The 14,965-nt window shown below is 37.4% G+C and overlaps 1 pseudogene; it reads left to right on the forward strand.

Moving 5' to 3' along the window:
* The first annotated feature begins 10,217 nt into the window (after positions 1-10,217).
* On the forward strand, positions 10,218-14,011 carry LOC102121791 (elongation factor 1-gamma-like; annotated as a pseudogene).
* Positions 14,012-14,965: the final 954 nt, after the last annotated feature.

Below are 14,965 nucleotides of genomic sequence, written 5' to 3' on the forward strand. Positions count from 1 at the left end.
AGGTATGGACAAAAGGAGGTTCATCCAGCATCTCAGAGCCAAGGCTAGGGCAATGTTTCTTACTTACTAGTTAGTACTCTTCACAAGGCACCAAACCACTTCTGGAAAGTAATCAGGCAGCTCTGCTTGCACCTTGTGTGGTGTGGCCTTCCCAGGCCTCTCCAGCCTGTCTTCTCAGAAAGACACTGGTCTTGTCTCTCTTGTACAAAGGGTTGTGAATCTAGACTCTAGATCACCACTGTTTGTATAGGACAGACAAGGCCAGAGTCTCTAATAAAATCTAGACATTAGAAGGCCTTCAGTGAGGTAGATTTATGCCATCAGGGTCACTACTGATGACTGAGCACTGTGATTGTCCAAGAGGCTAGTGGGACACATTCTAGTGTCCTTTATCAATTAGGCCACAGACCCTGACACATTACCATGTTTGCCTGGGAAAGGGTGCATATTTTTCTAATCATTACAAGGGCACTCTATAGATAAGTGAAGGCTGTAGATAGAGCAACTTAAGACAGAAATTTGCTGGCTTCTTAGGAATAGCAGCTGGATAGGGCAAGCAGACAAATCCTAAATCAGCTGCTTTTGGTGGTCTGGTGTCAAAAACCTAGCACTGTCCTGAGTGTCCGGATAGCTGGCCTCAATTCCTGTCAGTAACACTAGCTCATTGCATGGCGCTGATTCAATACCCTCCATTTTCCCTGCTTGTTGTTCTTATTCTTTCTCTTCTCTTGGTTTTTTCCTCATAGCTTCAGGTCTCAGCTAAAATGTCTTGTCTTTGGTGGAAACTTCTGTGACTCTCTAACCCAATTCAGATCCTTATATGATTAATTTTTCTACACTCTGTATTGTTTCTTCTCAGCACTAAATTTTGATGATTTAATGTCTCTCTTTCCAAGGAATGTTAAAATCTCAAAGGGAAGCATTCTGATCAGTCTTGTTCAGGGAGATGGCTTTGCTGTCTAGGATAGTGCCTTGTTTGCAAAAGATACCCAACAAATATGCATTGAAAACATGAGCTAATAAATAATGCTGAGAACAGGAGCGAGGTTCTTTTGGTTATTATCTGTGCGACTCTGGCAAATGACAGATACCCTCTGGGTCTCAGTTTCTACATCTGTAAAATGGACATAATATAAATTCCTGCCCATATATCAGCACCATTGTAAGAATATAGGAGATAAAAATAAAGCACCTGATAACTATAAATAACCTTTAATGTTGGCCATGTTAATAACAGTTGAAAAGCTGTGATTTATCTTCCACTGCCATAAGAAAGTGAATTTGCTTTAGGTAGATGAGAAACTGAGATTATGAAAGAAGGTTTTATCCAAGCAGGGAAGAAGATGAAAACTTTCTTCTACAACACTATTCTAGGTTGGTAAGAAGGTATAGGAATGAAGGAAATAAGAAATGTTTTAATTACTATGGACTTTTCCAGACTTAATTAAAAATCATCTGGGTGCTTTTTTTCTCAAGGTAGGAAAGAATTACAATTTGGGTTGGCAATCTCATGAAGAGATTTCAATGTGGTTAAAAGCATGGGTTTTGGGAGCACACAGAACTGAGTTTGAATTTCAGATTTGCCCCTTATGAGCTGTGTGACACTGTAACCTTACAATATTTTCTAATTTCTCTGTGCCTTGGATCCAGTACCCATAAAACAGGAGTAATGATACCTCTTGGTGTTTTTATGAAGATTAGATAAGAAAATTTGTAAAACTAGTACAGTGCCTTGCAAATACTAAGTGAAAAATAAATAATAAACTTGTCTATTCTATTCTACTCTATTGTACATTGAGTTGTCTTAGAGGAGGGAGTGACATTTTAGGACAACCACCACCACCATCACCACCACCACCACCATCACCACCACCACCACCACTAATAATAACAATAATAGGCTGCCTCCTCTAGTCAGGTGCTGAGTTAGATACAATGTATCAATGAAATTGTTGAGAGGCTACCATTACTATCCTCATTTTATATAAGGAAATTGAAGCTTAGAGGAGTTTTGCCAGGGTTACAAATCATATATGAGCCAGAGCGGGGAACTGGACATGCAAACGTGTGATTCCAATGTTCCTGCTTTTAGCTATTCTGTTAAGTTGCACTGGCATATGCTCATGGTTGCTACTGGCAAAATGTCTGGGCCAAGCAAGGAACACCATGTTATCAACCTGTGTGCCCACAGATTCATCTGTGCCAACTCTGCTTTTTTTTCATTAGCCTCTGAATAAAGTTCTGGCCTATTCCATTCACTATGTTTTTGCTCAGTTTGATATAGCAAACATGCAGTTTACATGGTGTCCTTTATATCCTCGGCAGAAATAGGACTGAAGATAGGGCTGCAGGATAAAATATATGATGCCCAATTAAATGTGGATTTCAGATAACAATGAGGAATTTTCTTTTAGGATAAGTATATATACCAAATATTTCACAGGAATACTCGTGCTAAAAATTATTTGTGGTTTAGCTGAAATTAATTTTTTCTTACATTTTTAGCTGAAATTTAAATTTAACCAAGCATCTGGTACTTTTATTTGTGAATCTACCTGGAGAAGCCCCCATAATTCTTTTCTTATTAAAAAACCAGGGAGTGCAGAATAGGACTGAGAGAGATTACATAAAGGATTAAAGAGTAGTATGTATGAAGTTGAAATCATATGAGGAAACTAGAAGTCATTAAAGGTCTCTAGTTCCTCTTTAACATCACATCTGGAATATGTTTCCTTCTTGGAAGCCTCATAAAGAAATCATAAACCCCTCTCTTGTTCTTGGTTCATTCCAGCTAAAGTTTCAGACTAGTCTTGGAAAGGATGCATGTGGCTTCAGCTAGGGGTCCCATTCCCATAGTGTCTACATGCTGAGGAGTGGTCCCACTCTCTGTTACCCTAATCACCTTCCTCTATGTAGCTTATACATTAGTCAATCTTCATGCCATAGATCCATTTAACAGTTACTTTTTCAATGAACATTTATTTATTGAGCTTATACTATTTGCCAGGTACTCTGTCAGGCACTGGGGACAAGAAAATACAAAACAACAATCCCTGACCTACCTTTGTTGAGGAGGCAAGCATGTAACCAAATAATTAAAATTTAAATATGAGAAATGCTAATGGAGTTGTGAACAGATTCCTATAGAAGACTAACAGGGAGTGGTTAACGTTGCCTGCCGGAGGGGGTCATGGACAAATCATTGTTTGGGCCTTGAAAAGTGATTGTGTAGGTGTTCACTATGCAACCAAGGTGTGGAGAAGACACCTCAGGTAGGAGGAATGACATCTGTGAAGACACAGAAGCTTGGAAGGGCATAGCATATTTCTAGGAATGAACCTCAAATTCTTCAGTGTTATTAGAAGTGAAGATTGAAGTAAAATAACCGAATCTCAAAATTTGTTTTAATTAATGAACATGTTGGAAGGAAAAAAAAATGAAGGGGAAAGAGAAGAGAGAAGGAACAGAGAATGTTTGGGGGTGGGGAGTAAAAAATCATTAAGTATTTAAACTCACAGCTAGGAATTTTTTCTCTCTTCCTGTTCTCTAATTAGAATTTCAGATAAGGACATTGCCATCCATCAAATTACGGCAGAATTGTGAATTTTCTTTACCTTTTATTACCACAGAACCAATTTTCTCACAAAGTGCTATCAATTTTCCTCTTAAATATCCTTAAAATTTAACTTCTTTCACTTCCACAATAAGTGTCACAGTTTGGAGCTTCGTCTTGACTCTTGGAATAGCAATCTAAAGTCTCCCCGATGTTTGCCTCTCGCCATTCCAGGCTGTCCTCCACATTGCTGCCATTTTTATCTCTCTATAACGTAATTATGTTTACATCCTCTGTCATGTCTCTAATAATTTCAATGGCTCCTGACTACATATAAATAAGGTCTTTCATATTTCATTCACAATCAATATCTCTAGCTTCTCTTTAGGAGTAGTATAGAGTAATCTTAATGCACAAGTTCTAGAGTCAGGTAGCCTGCATTCAATTTCTGACTTCGCCAGGGCTGGTATTTACTGGGCATGTACTGGGATGCTCATATCCGGTCTACTAGGCTGGGTTGGTGTTTGCACCCTAGTTGTTGAATAATTTAATATCTTCTCAGCTACTAAATGTGATTTGGCAGTTCACTTATACTCTCTAAACTTTAGTTCTCCATCTCCAATATAAAGATAATAAAAGTACCAGTCGCAAAAAGTTTTAATAAATCTGTAATAAAATATCAATGAAATAAGTAAATTATAAATGAAATCATGCTATAAAAAGCTTAGTGTCATGTATGTCTAACAGATGCTGACTATTTGCGTTATTGCCTCTCACCAATCTCTAACCATGTCACCTCCTGTTTTACCTTACCAGGCATGCTCCAGAACTTTACTTATTTTATCACCCTACTTGTTCTGCCTGAAGGAGCCAAACCCCACCAATTCATCCTTTAAACATTCAATCCTTCAGAAAGACATTGTGACCACATCCCTGACTTAATCCATGGTACAATTAATCACTTTTCCTGTGTGCTCACTGTGCACACATCTCTATTATATTAAATCATGAGTTATTGTTTATATATCTGCTGCTGCCATTAAGTTACGAAAGCATTCTTTGCATCATTTCAATTTTGTTAAATTTGTTAAGGTTCGTCGAATGACTCCATAAAATCTATCCTGATTAATGTCTCCTCTGCACATACTAAAATATATATTTAAGTTGGAGTATTTTATGAAGGTTAATTAGGTCATTTTCATTAATTGTGATAATCAGATTTTCTGTATCTTTACTGATTTTCTATCTGGTTATTCTATCAATCACTGAGAGACTAGTTTTGAAGTCTCCAAATAGAATTTTAAATTTGTATACTTCTCTTTTCTTGTCTGTCAAATTTTACTTTATAGATTTGAGGATCTATTGTTACTGGCTTATACATATAGGATTGTTATGTTTTCTTAGTTAATTGACTCCTTTCTGATTATGCAATGTTCCTTTTTTTGTTGTTGTTATTGGAGATGGAGTCTTGGTTTCTCACCCACGCTGGAGTGGAGGGCTATGGCGCGATCTCGGCTCACTGCAACCTCCACCCCTGGGGTTCAAGAAAGTCTCCTGTCTGAGCCTCCCGAGTAGCTGGGACTAAAGGCACGCCCTGCCACACCTGGCTAATTTTTTGTGTTTTAGTAGGGACGGGGTTTCACAGTGTTGCCCATGCTGGTCTTGAACTCCTGAGCTCAGGCAATCCGCCCGCCTCGGCCTCCCATAGTGCTAGGATTACAGGTTTGAGCCACCGTGCCCCGCCACAATGTTCCTTTTTGTCTCTGATAGTATTCCTTGTTCTGAATAGTATCTGTTCTCATGTTAATAAAACCATTGCAATTATTTTGTGTGTGTTTAATGATAAATCTTTTTGCATTCACTTACTCTCATCTATGTTTTTATATTTAAAGTGGATTTTTTTTTTGTAAACAGCATAATCTGACTATCTCTGTTTTATAATTAATGTGTTTAGATTGCTTACATTAATGTAATTATTAATATAATTGCTTTTAAATCTACAATGTTGCCAGATATTTTATTTTCCATCTTTTGGACTAGTTTTGGATTAACTGTTTTGGATTGACTGTTTTTTATGGATCTATGTTACCTCTACTATTGACTCAGTAGATAAACCTACTTTAATTGATCACAGTTACTCTTCAATTTATGGTTTTCAATTTATAGTTTGACAATTTATAGCTTTCATATCAATTATGTATTTATTACCTCAGTCTCACAAAAACCTTGTAATTTAGGTATTATTATACCCTTATCTGGCATAGATAAATTATACATAATTGGCATAGAAATATTTACATTATTAATTTTGTACTATGGTCTTCTCAATTTAGAGGGGAGTCACTATTTCCATGTAATTAATTTATATATTTTTAATGTTCCCTTCACTCCATCCTATGTACCAAAGTAAGGCATGACATAGTACCTGTTTTGAAATGTTGCCTCCACCCTCAGCCATAGCACCAGCTGCTAGAAAAACAAAAGCCACTGGACTCTTAACTGCCTTCCTTGTTTACATCTGATTCCTTGGCTTGAGCTTTGGCTGTTGTTCCAGTGGGACTCTGGAATCACCTCTGCCACTGATATTTTATATGAAACGAATCATACAATAGGTGGCTTTTTGTGTCCCATGTTTTCAAGGTTCTTCTGCATAATAGCATGTATTAGTACTTCATTCTTTATTACTGCTAAGTAATATTCCAGTGTATAGATATACCACATTTTATTTATCCATTCCCCTGATAAGCACTTGGTTTGTTCTGCTATTATTTGGCTGTTATGAATAATGCTACTGTGAACATTCCTGAATAAGTGTATGAATGAACATATATTTTAATTTCTCATGGGTATACACATAGGAATGGAATTGCTGGGTCATATGAGAACTCACGTTAAACTTGTGAGAAACTTCCAGACTCTTCTAAGCATTTACACTATTTTACATTCCCACTAGCAATTTATGAGAATTCCAGTTTCTCCATATTATAACCTACCGTTTTTATTGCATCTTTTTTATTCTAATCATCATAGTAGGTATGGAGTGGTATATAACTTTGCTTTTGATGTGCATTTCCCTACTGGATAATGATACTGATCATACTTCATTGAGCTTATTGGCCCATTCATTTTGGTAGGCCAACGTTACCCTGATGCCAAAATCAGAATGAGAAATGACAAGACAAGAAAATTACAAATTAATATCCCTCAGAAACATAAAAATAAAAATCCCCCCAAAAGTACTAACAAATCAACTATGTAGGGTTTATATCTGAAATGCAAATCTTATTCATCATTTGAAAAATAAATAAATTCAGTTTACCATATGGTCAGATTAAAGATAAAAAAGCATATAATCATTTCAATAGATACAGAAAAGTCATTTGACAAGATTCAATATCTGTTATATAATATACATATATGCTTATATATGTATATATACAATAGTATGTGTGTATGCATATACCTCTCAGAAGACTAGCAATAGAAGGGAAATTCCTCTACTTGATAAGGAACATCTATAAAACACTCACACTTAAGTATGTTAACACCACACTTAATGATGAGAGATTAATGCATTCCTCTAGGATCAAGCACAAAACACAAATATCCTCTCTCCCTATTCCTTTTGGATGTTGAACCGAAGGTCCTTACTACTGCAATAATGGAGGAAAAAGAGTAAAAGGATTGAAAAGGAAGAGGTAAAACTGTCTGTATTTATAGAAGCCATGACTGGCTTGTGGAAAATCTCAAAGAATCTTCAACAATGTTATTAGAAATATTAAGTTTCTAATACTTAACAAGGTTAAGTACTTGTAAATACTGAACAAGGTTGAAGGATATGCAGTTAACATACAAAAATCAATTGCATTTGTACATAGTTGCACAGAACAATTGGAATTGTAATTAAAATGTGCGTTTTCTAATAGCACCAAAACCATAAAATTCTTAGGTATATATCTAACAAAATAATGACAAATTATGTTTGCTTATAACTATACAATTCTGTTAAAATAAGTAAAAAATGACCCCTAAATAAATAAAAATATTTATTGTATTCATGAATTAGAAGACGCTGGCTCTTCCTAATGGATCTATAGATTCAACAGAGATATAATCATAATTCTAGCATCATTTTGTATGAAAACAAGCCAACTAATTTTAATATTAAATGGAAAGGCAAATAACTAGAATAACAGAAAAAAATTTGAAACAATAAAACCAGGTAGGACGAAGTCTGAGGCACCACTCAAACTAATATCAAGGCTTCTATAAACCTCAATGATTAAGACAGTATTATATTGGAGAAAGGCTAGGCATATTGATGGAACAGAAGGCAGTCCAGAAATATACTCACATTTGTATGGTCAATTGCTTTTCAATGACGGTGCACAGGTCAACCAATGAAGAAAAGATAATGCTTTCAATACATAATGGGAAGCAATTGGATGAAAAGAAATAAGGAATAAGTATTGATCTATATATTGTTATATAAAAAGTAACTCAAAATGGGTCACAGTCCTAAATGTAAAAACGTATACTCTAAAATTTCTTGAAAAAAGTGTGGAGGGAAATATTTGTATCCTTGGATTAGACAAAGGTTTCTTCGACATAATACCAAAAACATGATTGACACAGACAGAAATACACTGTTAAGAAACAGCAAAGACAAACCATAGATTAGGAAAAAACTCATATATTTGTTAAAAGATTTGGAGCCAGTGTACATAAATTATGTTTTCAAAACTAAGTAATAGGAAAACAACCCAATTTAAACAAAAGGGGAAAAATATTTGAATAGAAATTTAGAGTAGACATGTGGAGGACAAGCATATGAAAAGATAATCTGCACCACTTGACATTAGAGAAATGAAAATCAAAACCATAATGAGATATTGCTACCCACCTATCTAAAACTAAAAAATTAAAAACCAAATAAAAAAGCTAAAAAAAAAAAAAAAACAAAATAAAAAATAGCAAGTGCTAAAGAGTATGTAGAGAAACTAAAACTCTCATACCTCATTGGTGGGAATGTAACATAAGAAAACAGTTTGGCAGTATATATAATCATATAAGTATATATACTTATTATATAACCGTATAAGTATTTACCCAGCAATCTCACTCTTAGATACATACTCAAGTGAAATCGATATTTACATTTACACAAAAACCACAGATGAATGTTTATAGTGTCTGTAATAACCCTAAACTTAAGCTCTAGTATGTCCACATAATAAAATATTACTCAGCACCATTAGGAATGACTCACTAATCTGTGCAATGCCATGAATGAATTTCAAAGTATTATTCCAAGTGGTGGGAGCCAGACTCAAAATGCTGCAACTGTATAATTCTAATTTCATTTATATAATGTTTTGAAAAAGCAGAACTATAGCAACAAAAAGCAGAACTTTGGTGGTTAGGGGCTGAGCAGGGAGGGGAAGGCTTACTACAAATGAGCACAAAGGAATTCTTCTGGATGGTGGACATTTTGTGTCATGAGTATAGACTGGTGACAAAATCGTTTGTGTTTGACAAAACTCATAGAATGTACTTTAAAGGGTAAATTTAAACTGTATGTAAAATATACCTTGATGTTTAACTATGTGTAAATTATACCCTAATACAGGAAAAGTGTATTTATAATAGCCTTGATGGTGATGGTAGTGATTAGACTATATGTGAACTGGTGGTTATGCTTTCATGCCATTTCTGCAGCAAACTTTCTGGGTAATCTTGAATACCTCTTTTCCCCCTTCGTAGGTCTAAGTTTCTTCATTTTCCAGTGATAAATTTGGATGGGATAATGACTAGAGTTTCTTCTAGCATTGGCATTCTGTGACGACTGAAGATATGATTTCTGAGGTTGTTTTTATGTTCCCTCAATCTTTGAAACCAGATGCTTTTGTTAAGGTTTGGGCCGGGCCCACATTCTGAGACATTTCCTTACATGACAGGTAGGTGTGTGTTTGTGCATGAGGACGGCTAGAGGTAATCTGGCCACCACCCTTTATCCTTCCCATGCCTCCTTCACCAAGCTGTTTATGACTGATCTGTGAACAGCTGCCATTAACAGCAACCCAGAGCCTGAAGATGAATTTAAAAAAACAAAACCCCCAAACATCTTGTACATTATCAGGTATCCTGTTGTCTCTCTTGATTGAACAACTCAATAGAGTATAATGAAAATAATTCCCATTCTTAATGCCTGCCCCCAGGTGGGAACTCACGCATTCTTTACAATTATCCTGCCCACAAATGTAGGTCATTGTGGATATAATTATCCTCATTTTGTAAATTATTAAAAAGAAAAAAAAACATACTAGCAGCAGCAATGACACAATAAAACAAACTAAGGCGTGAACATTTTAATTTACTACTCTATTATCAATCCACAAGTAAGTGGCAGAACTAGGACTTAAACTCACTGCTATCTGATACTAAAACCATTAATAAAAGTGCATCTAACAGGGTTCCAGTCTGAAATATGGGAACCCGGTTACTGTTCATGTACGTATTTATCTATTCCTTAATTTATTCATTTATTGACAGATATCTTGTAACCTGCAAAGTATCAGGAAAGACACCGTGCATAACAGATACAAGAGTAGATTGGATAGGCACTACCCCGCCACCATGGAACCTACATTTTAGTAGGGGGCGAATGAAAAACCTCCGCAGGGAATTACACTTCAGCATTGTAATTGCTACAATAGAATATTGTGGGCAGATAAAGGAAGACCAAGGAAATCTCCCCAAGGAAAGTTATCTATGCTGAGATGTGAGAGAAAAGTAGGAGTTAGGCAAAGATTTACAGGTAGGAAAAAAAAAATCACAACAAATGAGAAACTTAAGTAGTTCAGTAGGACAGGGACTTGAAGTAAAGTGTCACGGAGCAGAGTAAAAAGAAACTGAAAAATATCTAGGGCTTGACTCATCCGGAATTCTGTGAAGTTTTTAAAATGGCTGGAACTTTTTCTAAGAGCAATATGCAAGGGTTTTAAATAGAGAAGTGACATGATCAGATTTTATTTTCCAGTTTCCTTGATCAGTAGTAGAAAATGAGAGTGAACCAACACTGAAGGCAAAGAGATCATTTAGGAAATCATTATTATCATTATAATCACATTGTTATAATAATGACCATATGATAGTGCTTAGAGATGGGGTTAGAGCCAGTGGTAATGTAACCAAGTGGATAGACTTGAGCAGTAAGTTTTTGTAACTTTATTAGCCCTAATGCTGCAATCTTGACATATATTTTGTAATATACCTTCCATTCTATTAAAATTAGTAGATAAAATATCCTACTAACACACGTAATTTCAGAAGTCCATAAAAAATTAAAACCAATACAAATAAGAATTAAAATTAATAATAATATGTATTTTAATATGGATACACCACCACCAGGAAATTAAGTCCTCCATAGAATTACAAAGTGCCTCCCTGAAGCATTGCCATTTCCATAGAGAACTACAAGATTCAAATGATATTCAGTCAGTCCCATTGACAGGTGTCAGTGATGACTGGATTTGTTGTGTGAGGGCCAGGGAGATGCCAAGTAAGTTTCTGTCTTTGGTGGCAGTGTGGTTGTGGTATATTACCCAGCATTGTGGATACCCAACGAAGAGAGCTGGGGACAAGGGAAAGATCATGGGTTCCGTATTGGACAGGTTGAATTTAAAGTGATTCTGAGACATTGACACTGGAGATGATTGGCAATTAGGAATTTTGTATGAGTAAATATAAACCTTAAGCCCAGAAAGGAAGACTTTACTTGAGAGATGGATTTGGGGTCATCATTTTACAAATGGAAAACAAAAAAACAAAAAAAAACAGCCATAGAGCAGATGAGACTCTCTAGGGATAGTGGGTAGAATTAAAAGAGAAGAACACTTAGGTAGGTGCTTGAGGACCACACACAGCAAGAAAGCCCTGCAGGAGAAACTTCAAAAAGGCTACTCAGGTGAAAAAGGATAAAAGAGAATACTTAGATCCCATAGAAACCAAGGAAAGAGAGAGTTTATGAAAAGAGGAACTGTTCTGCTGTGTTGGCTACTGCTCAGAGATCTAGGAAGATAAGGTTTGGGATGCTTTACTCATCTAGAAACAAGGAAGTCTTTAGTCACCGACAGGAAAATTGTCAGTGTAATGGTGGAATGAGCCTCATTACATTGGTGCCTGGAGGTAGTAGAAGGCAAGGAAATAGATTCCATCAGATTCCACATCTCTCCAAGGGCTTGCATGTCTGTGAAACATGGGTATTGATGTCCCTTGTACACTTCTTCAAATGTAAAGAAGTTCTTCAAATGTAAAGAACTTCAACATAAAGCAGAATAAGATACATCTGTAATGCTGGTATACATAGGAAAAACGGAGAAATCATACTCTGCTTTTGCTAATTCTTCTGCTTCCACCATAACTGTCCTGTTAAACTCATCTCTGATTGTTGTAAAACTACTCCAAATGTAAAGTTCCCATGTGATTGTCCTTGTTGTAATGGTTCTCAAAGATGTTTAACACCAGGCCAGTGGCTCATGCCTATATCCAAGCACTTTGGGAGGTGGAGGCAGGTGGATCACCTGAGATCAGGAGTTTGAGACCAGCCTGGCCAACATAGTGAAGACCCGTCTCTACTAAAAATACAAAAATTAGGCCGGGCATGGTGGCTCACGCCTGTAATCTCAGCACTTTGGGAGGCCGAGACGGGTGGATAACGAGGTCAGGAGATCGAGATCATCCTGGCCAACACAGTGAAACCCCGTCTCTCCTGAAAAACAAAACATTAGCCGGGCATCGTGGCAGGCGCCTGTAGTCCCAGCTACTCGGGAGGCTGAGGCAGGAGAATGGCATAAACTCGGGAGGCGGAGCTTGCAGTGAGCTGAGATGGCGCCACTGCACTCCAGCCTGGACAGCACAGTGAGACTCCATCTCAAAAAAAAAAAAATTAGCTGGGGGTGGTGGCAGGTGCCTGTAATCCCAGCTACTCGGGAGACTGAGACAGGAGAATCACTTGAACTTGGAGGCAGAGGTTGTAGTGAGCTGAGATTGTGCCATTGCACTCCACCAGCCTGGGCGACAAGAGGGAAACTTCGTCTAAAAAAAAAAAGTTTTTGTTTACTTTGTTGCAGCATGAAGAGCCCCACCCCCTTTCTCTGCTGAATCACCAAGGCGGCTGGGAGCCTGAACACATGTCCTGAAAACTGGAGGGCTGGTGTATGACGAGCAGGCCCTCATTGTTGCTCAGTAATGCGGGGCTCAGATTCGCATGCTCTATGCTCACTTCTACTTTGACCAAACCAACCATACCCCTGAATTTCCTTCCCACAAGGTTCTAGTGTTTGAGGGTGATGATGGATTCTCTGTGTGGGAGAGCAATGCTATTGCCACCTATGTGAGCAATGAGGAGCTGTGGGGAAGTGCTCCAGAGGCAGCAGCCCAGGCAGTGCAGTGGGTGAAGTTTGCTGATGATAGCCAGTACCTGGGTGCTTCCACTTTGGGCAAAATGCACCATGACAAACAGGCCACCAGGATGCAAGGGAGGAGGTGAGGTGAAATCTGGGGCTGCTGGATGCTCACTTGAAGATGAGGATTTTTCTGGTGGGTGAACAAGTGACACTGGCTGACATCATAGTTATCTGCACCTTGTTGCGACTCTATAAACAGGTAGATTCTAGAGCTTTCTTTCTACCAGGGCATTCTCATGATCAACCGCTGTTTCGTCACCTACATTTACCAGCCTCAGTTCTAGGCTGTCTTGGGTGGAAATGAAACTGTGTGAGAACATGGCCCACTTTGATGCTTAAATATTTGCAGAGAGTCAGCCTAAAAAGGACACTCCACGGAAAGAGAGGGGCTCACGGGAAGAGAAACAGAAGCCCCAAGGTGAGCAGAAGGAGAAGGTGGCCGCCCCTACTCCTGAGGCAGAGATGGAAGAATGTGAGCAGCCCAAGAATACCTTTGAGTTGGATGAATTTTAAGCACAAGTACTCCATCGAGGACACACCCTCTGAGGCACTGCCATGTTTTGGGGAGCACTTTGATAAAGATGGCTGGTCCCTGTGATACTCTTGGGTATCTCTTCCCTGAAGAACTCACCCAAACCTTCACGAGTCGCAGTCTCATTGGAATGTTCCAGCGATTGGACGAGCTGAGGAAGATGCCTTTGCCAGTGTCATCCTCTTTGGAATTAACAATAGCAGCTCCATTTCTGGAGTCTGGGTCTTCCAAGGCCAAGAGCTTGCCTTTCCATTGAGTCCAGACTGGCAGGTGGACTCTGAGTCATATAAAAGGTGGGAACTGGATCCTGGAAGCAAGGAGACCCAGACACTGGTTGGAGAATACTTTTCCTGGGAGGGGGTCTTCAAGCATTTGGGCAAAGCCTTCAGTAAGGGCAAGATCTCCAAGAGAACATTTTTTTACCATTGTCTAGCAGCCTGCACCTGCCCTTCATGAAGATGGGGATCATTAAAGGAAATTGAACATTGGCAATAAAAAGATGTTTTCGTTCAACTGCTCATCAGCTGTTTAGAACCCCATTCTGTTGTTTCCCTGAGTATAATCCAGACTTTGTTTTCACACTTCCAAAGATGAGTGGTTCACTAGGGCAACTTACTAGGTGCCAGATACTTTGGACTCTAAAGTCAGATGGAAGTGGGTTTAGATGCTGCCTCTGTCAAATCTTTGACTGTGATATCTTGGACAAAGTATTTAAGCTAAATGTCTGGGGTTATTATTATTTTTTTTTAATGTGAAATGGGAATTATAACACCTAGCTCTCAGACTTGTTAAAAGACTCACATGTGATGATGCATGTAAACAGCAAATAGCACAGCCTTTGACACAGAATATGTTAACATATAATAGATTTAAAAACTTACAATTTTAATTGAAAAAAGGACAATTTAAAATAATTATTTAATTGAAAAAGCATTCTTTTCAATTATAAGATTCTTTTTTAATTGAAAAGAATTTAAATTTAATTTTTCAAGTAAAAAACAATTCTTTTCAATTAAAGAAGAATCCTGTAATTGAACAAAAATTATTTTTCAATTAAAAAAGAATTTTTAATGAAAACAACAAGAAAGATTCTACCAGTCTTTGATTGGTGAAATATTTCTTAATCATTTTGGCTGAAAGTGTCTTTCTCTAATTCCCAAGCATTGGCCATAGTTATTGCTCTTGGAAGTGACCAACAAGTGTAATCTATTTTCCCATTACAGCTCTCCAATCATTAAATCTTCTCTCCTTCATGGTAAGCATCTCAATTTCTTCAAACTTTCCTTGAAGAACATGCTTTTAAGGCCCCTCTCTATCATTGTTGCTACTTTTTAAAATTCGCTCCAAGGTGTCCCTATTCATCCAGAATGGAGAAGGTGGAATTTGATCTGATAGTTGAAGGATTATTAA

Source organism: Macaca fascicularis, chromosome 6 (assembly GCF_037993035.2).
Source record: "Macaca fascicularis isolate 582-1 chromosome 6, T2T-MFA8v1.1".
NCBI classification, from domain to species: Eukaryota; Metazoa; Chordata; class Mammalia; order Primates; family Cercopithecidae; genus Macaca; species Macaca fascicularis.